This window comes from Felis catus, unplaced genomic scaffold (assembly GCF_018350175.1).
Source record: "Felis catus isolate Fca126 unplaced genomic scaffold, F.catus_Fca126_mat1.0 Un_scaffold_52, whole genome shotgun sequence".
Lineage (NCBI taxonomy): Eukaryota > Metazoa > Chordata > Mammalia > Carnivora > Felidae > Felis > Felis catus.
In genome coordinates, this window is record NW_025408539.1 from 170,820 (window position 1) to 184,635 (window position 13,816).

Consider the following 13,816-nt stretch of genomic DNA (forward strand, 5'->3'; position numbering starts at 1 on the left):
CTTCCAAAGTCAGGGACAAACTAGGAATGACCCCTCTCACCACTGTTATCCCACATAGTACGGGAAACCCTAACCACAGCACTCAGACAACAAAAAGAAATAAGAGGCATCCAAATCGGCAAGGAAGAAGTAGCACTTTCGCTGTTTGGAACTGACATGATAGGTTCTATTAAAAACTGAAAGGCTCCCTTAAAAATTGCTAGAATCGATATATATCAATTCGACAGGTCACATTCTACAGAAATCAAGGAACATAGATGTATTGAATTTCTAACACAAATCATGAATTAAGACAGAGAGAAAGTAAGGGATCAATCCCATTGACAGGCTCACAAATACCACAAGAAACCAGGAATAAACCTAACCAAAGAGGTGAAAGACCTGTACTCTAAACGCTATGAAACACTGATGAAATAAATGGAAGAGGACACAAAGAAATGGACATACATTTCATGTTCATGGATGGGAAGCACAAAATACTGTTAAAATGTCTACACTCCTCAAAGCAATCTACACATATAATGAAATGAAGTGTGATAGGGATATCACACTCACAAAAGCATTTGTCACAGAACAAGAACAAATAATCTCAACATGTGTATGGAATGACAAAAGTCCCCAAACAGCCAACACAAACTTGTAGAAGAAAAGCAAAGCTGGAGACATCACAATTCCAGACTTTAGGTTATATTACAAAGCTATACTGATCAGAACAGTATGATCAGTATGTCCGTACTGAACAGTACTGACAAAACAACAACAAAACATAACAACAACAACAAACTCATACGCATAGATCAATAGCATGGACACCCAGAAATAAACTCACACCTCTATGGTCAATTAATTCTCAACCAAGCAGGAAAGAACATCCAGTGGAAAAAAAGATAGTCTTGGGACACATGGGTGGCCCAGTCAAGAAAGCGTGTGATGGTGGGTTCAGCTCAGGTCATGATCTCAGGGCAGTGCAGAGCATGCATGGGATTCTCTCTCTCCATATCTCTCTGCCCCTCTTCTGTATGCTCGCTCTCTCTCTCTCTCTCTCTCTCTCTCTCAAAAATAAATACATAAATTTAAAAAAAGGCTCCTCAACATATGGTTTTGGAAAAACTGGACAGCAATCTGCAAAACAAAACAAAAACAACGGACCACTGTCTTACAACATACACAAAAATAAATCCAACATGGACAAAGAACTATATGTGAAACCTGAAACCATAAAAATCCCAGAGGATAACACGGGTAGTATCTTACTTGACATTGCCTGTGCAAACGTCTTTGTAGATATATCTCTAGAGGTAAGGGAAACGCAAGCAAAAATAATGAGACTTTATAAAAATTAAAACCTTCCGTCACCAAGGAAATAATCAACAAAACGAAAACATCAACAGAATGATATTTGCAAACGACATCGGATAAAGGGTTAGTGTCCAAAATATATACAGTTATACAGCACGCAAAAAATGAGAAGTCTGATTAAAAATGGGCAGAAGACACGAGTGGACATTTCCCAAAGGAAGACATATACATGGCCAAGAGACACATGAAAAAATGCTCAACAATACTGATCTTCAGGGACATACAATTCGAAAGTACAATGAGAGAACACATCACATCTGTCACAATGACTAAAATCAATGAAGGATGACACAGCAGGTGTTGCCAAGGATGTGGGGAAAGAATAACCCTCTTGCACTGTGGGTAGGAATGCAAACTGGTGCAGCCACTCTGGAAAACCACATGGAGATGTCAAAAACAAAACAAAACTGGAAATAGAAGTACCTTACAATCCAGCAACTTCACTACAAGGTGTTTCCACAAAGAATACAAAATCTTCAAAGGGATACATGCACCGTGATGTTTACAGCAGCATTTTCTACAAAAGCCAAATGACAGAAACTATCCAAGCACCCATCAACTGATGAATAAATTGAGATGTGGTCTATGGAATGTAATATGATTTAGCCGTAAAAACGTGAAATCTTGCCATTTGCCACGAGGTGGATGGAGAGAGAGAATGTTATGCTGGGTGAAATAAGCCTGTCGGAGAAAGACAAATACCCAATGATGTCACTAACACATGGCAAGAAAACAAAACAAAGGGGCGGGGGGAGGAGACAAACGGACTCTTAACTAGGAAACAAACTGAGGAGTTCCACAGCGAGGTGAGGGAATGGGTGAAACAGCGGATGGGGATTAAGAAGTGCACCTGGGATGAGCACCGGGTGACGTGTGGAAGTGTTGCTCTATATTGGACACCTGAAACTAATATTACACTGTGTCTTCACTCAGTGGAATTTAAATTAACAGATAACATAAGGTTACTGAGACTGACCTACCAGGTTTTCGGTAGTGTTCAATCACTTTACTAGGTTGGAAAAATAACCATGAATTTTTTAAAAAGCATGTATGATGTGTGGGACAGTTTGTGCCCTTACCTTGGTCTCTGGGTCCAGCAGAACTCGGAACATGGGTCCCAGCTCCTTCTTCTAGAAGGTCGTGAGACGAACATTTCATGGATCCACGTCCTAATTGAATGCAGCTCCCGTGCTTCTGAATTTCTGTTAGGGTTACTTCCCGGAAACAAGCCTGGATCTGGAACAAACCATCGGCTGCATCTATGAGGTGATGTCGTGGGACCCCGCAATCCACAAGTCCTTTAGTAAAATACGTCTTGATCAAACACTGTCCGGTAAGGGGTGGAATGACACACGGGAACAGCCCAGAAAATGCAAAGGCCTGTGCAGCTCAGCGACCAGCTTGACCAGGGAAGCCACCCGGCGCCCCCTCCTCAGCACTCAGTACAACAAGGCAGCTTCTCTCTGGCGACTCGGGAGATGTCAAGTTGCTGCTAAGCTCCCAAGGTCTCCCCTGGGGCGGGTGGCAGAACCTGCTGGAAATGCAGCTCTGCTCTCTGTACTCAGGCACCAGCAGAGGCCTGAGTCCTCTGAGAGCAAGCAAAGCCCTTCCTGCTCTGAGGTGCCCTGGGTCAGAAAAGCAGATGGTGCGCCCTCTGCTGGCTATCACTGCCCAGCAGAGGAACCCGCCCCTCGGGGGTCTGTGGTGCTTGAGCTCTCTCTGCTGGCCACCATGGGAATTCTTTCAATGTTGAAGGCCCTGGTTGCTCAGCTGAGAGACCAAAGGTGCTCTGGGCAACTAAGCCTGTTCTCCTCGTTGGGAAAGTTTTAGTGACAGGGCCTGGGACACAAAATCTTTTCCTTCTCTTTCTTGTGAGTGAAGAATGAAACCGAATTTATTAACGTAACGACATCATTTGTAATGTTTTAAGCAATATTCACAGAAAAATAGACCACCGATGTACACATGCTGAACAAGACGTTATTTTGTTTACCACCAAAATACTTAGGTTAGATAAAGAATGGACACCTTTGAGAGAGAGAGTTACCGGCGTCCAGCTATGGAGTGAATGAGTCCTAGGGATACAAGGGACAGCCAATGGAATGGAGTCAATCCTGTAACAATATTGTTGCATGCTTTCACAGGATAGCTACACATGTGGTTGAGTACATCATGTAGAGACATATGGAATGACTACAATGTATGCCTAAAACTAACACAACAAATGTGTGAACAATATTTCAATTAAAAATAGACATCCTTTACACTATCTTTAATTTCTTCTTCTTTGCCACTAAACTATCTTTCCTGGGGAGTTTGGGTGGCTTAGTCGGTTAAGCGTCCGACTTTGAGTCAAGTCAGGATTTGGCAGTCCATGAGTTTGAGCCCCACATCAGGCTCTGTCCTGAGAGCTCAGAGCCTCGAGCCTGCCTCATATTCGGTGTCTCCCACTCTATCCCCCTCCCCAGCTCGGGTTCTCTCAAAAAAAGAAACATTAAAAACGAAAAATCATTGCTCATTGAGAATCTGCGAATTTCCATTCATACCAGATTCTCTAACATCACCTTCCTGGTGTTGAAAGCTTATCTGAAAAGTCACGAATAATATCTTTGATGACACATATGTGACAACGTCAGAATGCAACTTACAGGGAGCTACACATCAGTTGTGAATTTACAGTGTGTATCCTTGGCTAATATTTACACTGAAATGTGCTTTAGGGATATGGATGGATGAAATAATGTCCATCCGTCATATAGGTCAATTTCCTATAGGACTATTATGCCTTCAATTACTAATTGCCATCTCTTCAGAATTAAAAGAAAGCTGGGTCAAGAAAATGTTTTTGAATTTCATGTAAGAGAAGACTACGGTGTTTGAAAGGGTCCACTTACCTTCTGGATTCCTCAGATTGGTTGTGGAGAGGAGGATAGCAACCTATGATTTGGATGCACACCGCTAGTCCCAGAGGGAGGATGTGTACCTTATTGTCAAATATATATATATATATATATATATATATATATATATATATATTTTTTTTTTTTTTTTTTTTTTTTTTTTACCAATATTACTAGTCCACCTCTGCCAGGTCCAGACTGCATGACCTGGGGGCAACACAATGCCTGATGCCTGGGTTCAGAACTTGAGGAAGGCCAGCTGATGGGGGAGGGGGGAAATCCAACAGAGCCTGGGGCAGTCAGGGAGATGGCCCTGGGACACCTCCCCACAGAGCAGGCTATGGAGTTTACCTGCCAAAGAGCAGCACACTCTCCCTCAAGACATCCCTCTCCATGACAGAACGTGAGGCTGAACCTCACAATTCCAGAAGAAATGAGGGCTACCCATCTTTTCAATTCCAATCGCCTCTGCAGAACTTGGACCCAGAGATGTTGGAGTCTTGGGGCCATGGAACTCTGATGCCCATGATAGAAGCCCTTTCTGCCCCAGCACTCAGAGCCACTTCCTACATCCCCTCTCCCCTGGCCCATCTAACCGTGTCCACATACCCGGACCAGGTCTCTACTTTCCTTCTTGTACTTCCTCTTTGTCTCTGTTTCTCTCTAACCACATTTCTCTCTATTTCTTCCTTTCACTCTCTAGGGAGTGGTGTATTATACGGTGCTAAACTTTGTTCTTATACATGGGAATATCCAATGTTCCCAGTACCAGTTATTCAAAAGACTACTCTTCTCCACTGTGTATGATTGACTCCCTTGTCGAATACTAGGTGACTGTGATGCATGGGTTTAGTTTGGGCTCTCAATTTCTGTTCCATTGTCTTGTGTGTGTGCTTATGCCAGTGACATAATTGATTTCTTTGTGTTAGAATGATGCTTGAAATCAAGAAGGGGGATGCCTCCTGTTTTGTTCTTTCTTGCGTTGGCTACATGGGGTCTTTTTATGGTTCCAAATAAATTTTAGGATATGATTTTCTAATTGCATAAATATTGCATCGGAGTCTTGATAGAGATTGCACTGAATCTCTAGATGGCTTTGGGTAATATGGACATTGTATCTGTATTAATTCCTCCGAAAGTTGGACATGGGATGGCTTTTCACTGACTTGTGTGTTCTCCCCTTTCTTTCACCCAAATTGAATTTCTTCCATTTCTGCACACAGGTTTTATAGTTTTCTGTAGAGAGATTTTCATTTCCTTGGCTAACAGTATTGCTATAATTTTTATTGTTTTTGATGCTATTGTAAATGGGACTGTTTTCTTTACTTCTTCTTAGATAATTGGGTTAGTGTATCGGAATGATACAGAATTTGATATGGTGACTTTCTAGTTTAAAACTTCACTGTATTTCTTGGTTAGATATTAACAGGTTCTTGTACATTAAACTTTTTATTTTAGCCCTTTATCTAGTTTAAAAAAAAAACATGTTAGGGGCGCCTGGGTGGCGCAGTTGGTTAAGCGTCCGACTTCAGCCAGGTCACGATCTCGCGGTCCGTGAGTTCGAGCCCCGCGTCGGGCTCTGGGCTGATGGCTCAGAGCCTGGAGCCTGGTCCGATTCTGTGTCTTCCTCTCTCTCTGCCCCTCCCCCGTTCATGCTTTGTCTCTCTCTGTCCCAAAAATAAATAAAAAACGTTGAAAAAAATAATAAAAAAAAACATGTTATTTGGGAATATTGACACACTACGTTATATTAGTTTCAGATGAACAACATAGTCATTGCACAAATGTATACATTCTGGTACGCTAACACAAGTGTAGCTATCATCTGTCACCATGCATCCCTACTCCAGTACCATTCTCTACGTCCCCTATGCTATATCTTCTATCTGTGATTCATTCACTGCATAACCAGAAGCCTGCATCACCCAATCCCCTTCACATATCTAGGGCACCCTTGTCTTGTGCCTGATCTTAGTGGAAAATCTTTCACAATTTCACTGCTGAGTATGACATTAGCTGTGGGCTTCACATACGTGGCCTTTGTTATGTTGAGATTTGACCTTTCTGCACAGAATTTTAGAGATTTTTACCACAAATGGACACCAAATTTTCTCAGAATGCTTTTTCTGTGTCTATTAACATCATCACATGAGTTTCCTTTTTCCTTTTTAACATGTATTTATTTAGTTTAGTTTAAATGTATTTATGTATTTCTTTAGTATTCATTTTTCAAAGTTTTTAATTAAATTCCAGTTGGTTAACATACAGTGTAATGTTAGCTTCAGGTAAAGAATGTAGTCATCATTCACTTACATACAACACCCAGGGATCCTCAACACTCGTGCCCTCCATACGCCATCACCCATTTTAACCATCCCTCTATGCCACCTCCTTGGCGACGTCCCTGGACTGACTCCTAACCCTAGTTAAGGCTCTCTCCCCATGGGGACCCAATTCCAACGTCTGACAACACCACACGCATGGAATCCAGAAACGTTGCAGGCTGACTCGGCATGGAACATGGAAGCGCACCATCATGTTTCACATTCCTGGCTTCAGCTGCCCGAGAGGATTGCGGAGTACTCCTCGACCAGGGGCCGATTGAAGTTTGTGGCCTTGGCAGCCAAAGACGGATCCTAACCGGCACCGTCCCTTGTGCCCTCAACTCAGCCTTTCGGGGAGACCACTGCTCTGCTGTGGGTTCGGTGCCTGGAACCTCCTGGGACCTAACCCTAACCCTAACCCTACCCCGAACCGGGACCCTCCACCAAAACCTAAGCCTGCCCCGAACCCTAACCCTGCAATTGAGCCGCCTTCTGGCATGGGCCCTCACTTCACCCCTCGAGAGAGATCACAAGACGGGAGTCGCTACAGCCCTGGCGACGTCCCTGGACCGAACCTAACCCTAGCTAAGGCTCTCTCCCCATGGGGACCCAATTCCAAGGCCTGACAGCATCACGCGCCTGGGGTCCAGAAGTGGTGGAGGCTGACTCGGCATGGAAACTGGAAGCTCACCATGTCGTTTCCCACGCCCGGCTGCACCTGCCCGAGAGGATTCCGGAGGTCTCCTCGACCAGGGGCCGATCGAAGTTTGTGGCCGTGGCAGCCAAAGACGGATCCTGGCCGGCACCATCCCTTGTGCCCTCAACTCAGACCTTCAGGGAGACCACTGCCCTGGTGTGTGTTCGGTGCCGGGGGCCTCATGGGACCTAACCCTAACACTAACCGTACCCCGAACCAGGACCCTCCACCGAAAGTTAAGCCTGCCTCGATCCCTAACCCTGCAATTGAGCATCCTCCTCCCCGGGGCTGTCACTTACCGTGGCTCATCATGGCTGATCCTCTCCGGGCCTCCTCGCCAGGGGCTGCTCGCCTCGGGCCTCCTCGTCCGGGGCTGTCACTTACCATGGCTCATCATGCCTGAAGCCTCTCCCTGTACCTGAATGCAGCCTCCAGACCATGGGGTCTCAGCTAGGAAACTTCCGGGAAAGGTTCGAGTAGTGGGAGACACAGAATCCCAAGCAGACCCTCCAGCGGCTGTGCAGTGAGCACAAAATCCCAAGCGAGACATATGCCTGAATCCTAAAAGCCAACAAACCTTGTGGTCTCAGGTCCGAAACTCCCGGGATAGGACCGAGGAATGCCAGACACAGAATCCCAAACACCTGCTATGAGCTGCGGCCTCCAGGCCCTGAGTCAATTACCATGGCTCACCATGGCTGAAGCCGCTCCCTGTACCTGAGAGAAAGGTGTCACAGAATACCAAACAGCCTCCAGAACCTGGGGTCTCAGCTTAGAATCTCCCGGAAATGGTCCCAGAAATCAGGGAGACACAGAAACGCAAGCAGCCCATCCAGGGATGTGCAGCGAGCACAAAATCCCAAGGGAGACATAAGCTAGACACAAAAAACCCTGTGGTCTCAGCTCAGAAATTCCCGAGATAGGTCAGATGGATGCCAGACACACAATCCCAATCAGCTACTGTGAGACCCGGCTTCGAGGCAAGGAGTCAATTACCATGCCTTTCCATGGCTGAGGCCGCTCCCTGTACCTGAGAGAATGGGGTCACACAATCACAAACACCGGCAGACCCTGGGGTCCCTGCTCAGAAACTCCCGGGCAAGTACCGAGGGATTGGAATGGGTAGTGCCCCTGCTCGCCCCGGGCCCCCAGGCTCGCCCCGGGACTCCTCACCCCAGGGCTGCTCGCCCCGGGCCTCCTCGCCGGGGCCTGCTCGCCCCGGGCCACCTCCCCCGGAGCTGCTCGCCCCGGGGCCTCCTCGCCCGGGGCTGCTCGTCCCGGGGCCCCCTCGCCCGGGGCTGATCGCCCCGGGCCTCCTCACCCGGGGCTGTCCCTTACATTGGCTCATCATGCCTGAAGCCTTTTCCTGTACCTGAGAGAAACGGGTCAGAGTATCCCACACAGGCTCCAGACCATGGGGTATGAGCTGAGAAACATACGCGGAAGGTTAGAGAAGTGGGAGACACAGAATCCCAAGCAGCCCCTCCAGCGGCTATGCAGCGAGCACAAAATCCCACGGAATTATATGGCTGAATCCTAAGAAGCCAACAAACCCTTACTCTCAGCTCAGAAACTCCCGGGATAGGACCGAGGGATGGGGACACAGAATCCCAAACACCTGCTACGACCCCCGGCCTCTAGGTTCTGAGTCATTACCATGGCTCACCATGGTTGAAGCCCCTCCCTGTACCTAGAGAAAGGGGTCAAAGAACCCGAAACAGCCTCCAGACACTAGGGTCTCAGCAGAGAAACACCCTGGAAAGGTCCGATGGTTTGGAGACACAGAATGGGAAGTGCCCCGCTCGCCCGGGGCCTCCTCGCCCGGGGCTGCTAGCCCCGGGCCTCCTCGCCCAGGGCTGCTCGCCTGGGGCCTCCAGGACCGGGGTTTTTCGCCCAGGGCCTCCAGGACCGGGGCTGCTCGCCCGAAGCCTCCTCGCCTGGGGCTGCTCGCCCGGGGCCTCCTCGCCTGAGGCTGATCGCCCAGGGCCCCCAGGCCCAGGACAGCTGGCCCGGGGCCTCCTCAACCGGGGCTGCTCGCCCGGGTCCTCCTGGCCCGGGGCTTACAGGGCCGTGACTGCTCACCTGGGGCCTCCTCGCCTGGGGCTGCTCGACCGGGGCCTCCTCGCCTGGGGCTGCTCGTCCGGGGCCTCTAGGCCCGGGACTGCTCGTCCGGGGCCTCCTGGCCCGGGGCTGCTCGCCCGGGGCCTCCTTGCCCGGAGCTGCTCTCCAGAGGCCTCCAGGCCCGGGGCTGCTTGACCGGGGCCTCCAGGCCCGGGGCTGCTCGACCGGGGCCTCCAGGCCCGGGGCTGCTCGCCTGGGGCCTCCAGGCCCCGGGCTGCTCGCCCGGGGCTGTTCACCCGGGGCCTCTAGGCCCAGGGCTGCTCACCCTGGGCCTCCTCGCACGGGGCTGTCTCTTACAATGGCTCATCATGCCTGAAGCCTCTCCCTCTACCTGTGAGAAACGGGTCAGAGTATCCCACACAGCCTCCATACCATGGGGTCTCAGCTGTGAAACGTACGGGGAAGGTTGCACAAGTGGGAGACACAGAATGCCAAGCAGCCCCTCCAGGGGCTATGCAGTGAGCACAAAATCTCAAGGAATTATATGCCTGAATCCTAAAAAGCCAACAAACCCTTCCTCTCAGCTCTGAAATTTCCAGGTTAGGACAGAGGGATGCTAGACCCAGAATACAAAACACCTGCTACAACCCCCGGCCTCTAGGTTCTGTGTCATTACCATGGCTCACCATAGTTGAAGCCCCTCCCTGTACCTAGAGAAAGGGGTCACAGAAACCGAAACAGCCTCCAGACACCCGGGTCTCAGCTGAGCGATTCCCTAGAAAGGTCCGATGGTTTGGAGACACAGAATGGGAAATGCCCCCCTTGCCCGGGGCCTCCTCGCCTGGGGCCTGCTCACCCGGGGCCTCCTCGCCCGGGGTTGCTCGCGCGTGGCCTCCAGGCGCGGGGCTGCACGCCCGGGGCCTCTAGGCCCGGGGCAGCTCGCCCTGGGCTTCCAGGCCCGGGGTTGCTAGCCCGGGGCGTTCTCGCCCGAGGGTGATCGCCCGGGGCCTCCAGGCCTGGGGCAGCTCGACCTGGGCCTCCTCGCCCGGGGCCTGCTCGCCCGGGGCCTCCTCACCCGGGGTTGCTAGCCCGGGGCCTCCAGGCGCGGGGCTGCACGCTGGGGCCTCCAGTCCCGGGGCTGCTCACTCTGGGCCTCCAGGCCCAGGGCTGCTCGCCCGGGGCCTCCTCAACTGGGGCTGCTCGCCCGTGTCCTCCTCGCCCGGGGGTTCCAGGGCCGTGACTGCTCACCCGGGGCCTCCTCGCCTGGGGCTGCTCGCCCGGGGCCTCCAGCCATGGGGCTGCTCGCCCGGGGCCTTCTGGCCCTGGGCTGCTTGCCCGGGGCCTCCTGGCCCGGGGCTATTCGCCCGGGGCTTCCAGGCCCGGAGCTGCTCGCAAGGGCCTCTTCGCTCGGGGCTGCTCGCCCGGGGCCTCCAGTCCCGGGGCTGCTCGCCCGGGGCCTATTTGCCCGGGGCTGCTCGCCCGGGGCCTCCAGGCCCGAGGCTGCTCCCCCGGGGCTGCTCGCCAGAGGCCTCCAGATGCGGGGCTGCTAGCCCGGGGCTGCTCGCCCTGGGCCTCCTGGCCCGGGGCTGCTCGCCAGGGCCTCTTCGCCCGGGGCTGCTCTCCTGGGGCCTCCAGGCCCAGGGCTGCTCGCCGGGGCTGCTCGCCAGAGGCCTCCAGATGCGGGGCTGCTAGCCCGGGGCTGCTCGCCCGGGGCCTCCTGGCCCGGGGCTGCTCGCCAGGGCCTCTTCGCCCAGGGCTGCTCGTTCTGGGCCTCCAGGCCCAGGGCTGCTCGCCCAGGGCCTCCTCGACCAGGGCTGCTCGCCCGGGTCCTCCTCTCCCGGGACTTCCATAGCCGTGACTGCTCTCCCGGGGCCTCCTCACCCAGGGCTGCTCTCCACGGGCCTCCTCGCCCGGGGCACCGCGACCCGAGCCACCTAGCACGGGGCTGCTCGCCCGGGGCCTACAGACCTGAGACTGTTCGTGCCATGCCTCCTAGCCCGGGGAGGCTCGCCCAGGTCCTCCTCGCCCAGGGCTGCTCGCCAAGGGCCTCCTCACCCGGAGCAGCTCGCCCCAGGCCTCCTCTCCCGGGGATGCTTGCCTGTGGCCTCCTCGCCCAAGCCTGCTCACCCGGGGCCACCTTGCAAGGGGCTGCTCGCATGGCGCCTCCTCGTCGGGGGCTCCTCTCCCGGGGCTTCAGCCCTCAACTCAGCCCTTCGGGGAGACCACTGCCCTGCTGTGGGTTCGGCGCCTGGAACCTCCTGGGACCTAACCCTAACCCTAACCCTACCCCGAACCGGGACCCTCCCCCAAAACCTAAGCCTGCCTCGATCCCTAATCCTGCATTTGAGCCGCCTTCTGGCATGGGCCCTCACTTCAGCCCTCGAGGGAGATCACGAGACCGGAGTCGCTTCGGCCCTGGCGACGTCCCTGGCCCGAACCCTAACCCTAGCTAAGGCTCTCCCCTCATGGGGACCCAATTCCAACGTCTGACAGCATCACGCGCCTGGGGTCCAGAAGCGGTGCAGGCTGACTCGGCAAGGCACCTGGAAGCTCACCATGTCGTTTCCCAGGCCCGGCTGCAGCTCCCGAGAGGATTGCGGAGGCCTCCTCGACCGCGGGAGGAACAACATGTGTGGCCGTGGCAGCCAAAGAGGGATCCTGACCGGCACCGTCCCTTGTGCCCTCAACTCAGCCCTTCGGGGAGACCACTGCCCTGCTGTGGGTTCGGCGCCTGGAACCTCCTGGGACCTAACCCTAACCCTAACCCTACCCCGAACCGGGACCCTCCCCCGAAACCTAAGCCTGCCTCGATCCCTAATCCTGCATTTGAGCCGCCTTCTGGCATGGGCCCTCACTTCAGCCCTCGAGGGAGATCACGAGACCGGAGTCGCTTCGGCCCTGGCGACGTCCCTGGCCCGAACCCTAACCCTAGCTAAGGCTCTCCCCTCATGGGGACCCAATTCCAACGTCTGACAGCATCACGCGCCTGGGGTCCAGAAGCGGTGCAGGCTGACTCGGCAAGGCACCTGGAAGCTCACCATGTCGTTTCCCAGGCCCGGCTGCAGCTCCCGAGAGGATTGCGGAGGCCTCCTCGACCGCGGGAGGAACAACATGTGTGGCCGTGGCAGCCAAAGAGGGATCCTGACCGGCACCGTCCCTTGTGCCCTCAACTCAGCCCTTCGGGGAGACCACTGCCCTGCTGTGGGTTCGGCGCCTGGAACCTCCTGGGACCTAACCCTAACCCTAACCCTACCCCGAACCGGGACCCTCCCCCGAAACCTAAGCCTGCCTCGATCCCTAATCCTGCATTTGAGCCGCCTTCTGGCATGGGCCCTCACTTCAGCCCTCGAGGGAGATCACGAGACCGGAGTCGCTTCGGCCCTGGCGACGTCCCTGGCCCGAACCCTAACCCTAGCTAAGGCTCTCCCCTCATGGGGACCCAATTCCAACGTCTGACAGCATCACGCGCCTGGGGTCCAGAAGCGGTGCAGGCTGACTCGGCAAGGCACCTGGAAGCTCACCATGTCGTTTCCCAGGCCCGGCTGCAGCTCCCGAGAGGATTGCGGAGGCCTCCTCGACCGCGGGAGGAACAACATGTGTGGCCGTGGCAGCCAAAGAGGGATCCTGACCGGCACCGTCCCTTGTGCCCTCAACTCAGCCCTTCGGGGAGACCACTGCCCTGCTGTGGGTTCGGCGCCTGGAACCTCCTGGGACCTAACCCTAACCCTAACCCTACCCCGAACCGGGACCCTCCCCCGAAACCTAAGCCTGCCTCGATCCCTAATCCTGCATTTGAGCCGCCTTCTGGCATGGGCCCTCACTTCAGCCCTCGAGGGAGATCACGAGACCGGAGTCGCTTCGGCCCTGGCGACGTCCCTGGCCCGAACCCTAACCCTAGCTAAGGCTCTCCCCTCATGGGGACCCAATTCCAACGTCTGACAGCATCACGCGCCTGGGGTCCAGAAGCGGTGCAGGCTGACTCGGCAAGGCACCTGGAAGCTCACCATGTCGTTTCCCAGGCCCGGCTGCAGCTCCCGAGAGGATTGCGGAGGCCTCCTCGACCGCGGGAGGAACAACATGTGTGGCCGTGGCAGCCAAAGAGGGATCCTGACCGGCACCGTCCCTTGTGCCCTCAACTCAGCCCTTCGGGGAGACCACTGCCCTGCTGTGGGTTCGGCGCCTGGAACCTCCTGGGACCTAACCCTAACCCTACCTAACCCTAACCCTAACCCTACCCCGAACCGGGACCCTCCCCCGAAACCTAAGCCTGCCTCGATCCCTAATCCTGCATTTGAGCCGCCTTCTGGCATGGGCCCTCACTTCAGCCCTCGAGGGAGATCACGAGACCGGAGTCGCTTCGGCCCTGGCGACGTCCCTGGCCCGAACCCTAACCCTAGCTAAGGCTCTCCCCTCATGGGGACCCAATTCCAACGTCTGACAGCATCACGCGCCTGGGGTCCAGAAGCGGTGCAGGC

At 54.0% G+C, this 13,816-nt stretch overlaps 1 long non-coding RNA gene across 1 annotated transcript in view; it reads right to left on the minus strand.

Annotated features, from left to right (window-relative positions):
* LOC123383712 overlaps positions 1-13,816 on the minus strand; it is a 78,062-nt gene that overhangs the window by 43,810 nt on the left and 20,436 nt on the right. The window contains exon 2 of the long non-coding RNA XR_006593682.1: positions 2,439-2,595. This is a non-coding gene — a long non-coding RNA (uncharacterized LOC123383712). The remainder of the gene's footprint in view (positions 1-2,438; positions 2,596-13,816) is intronic.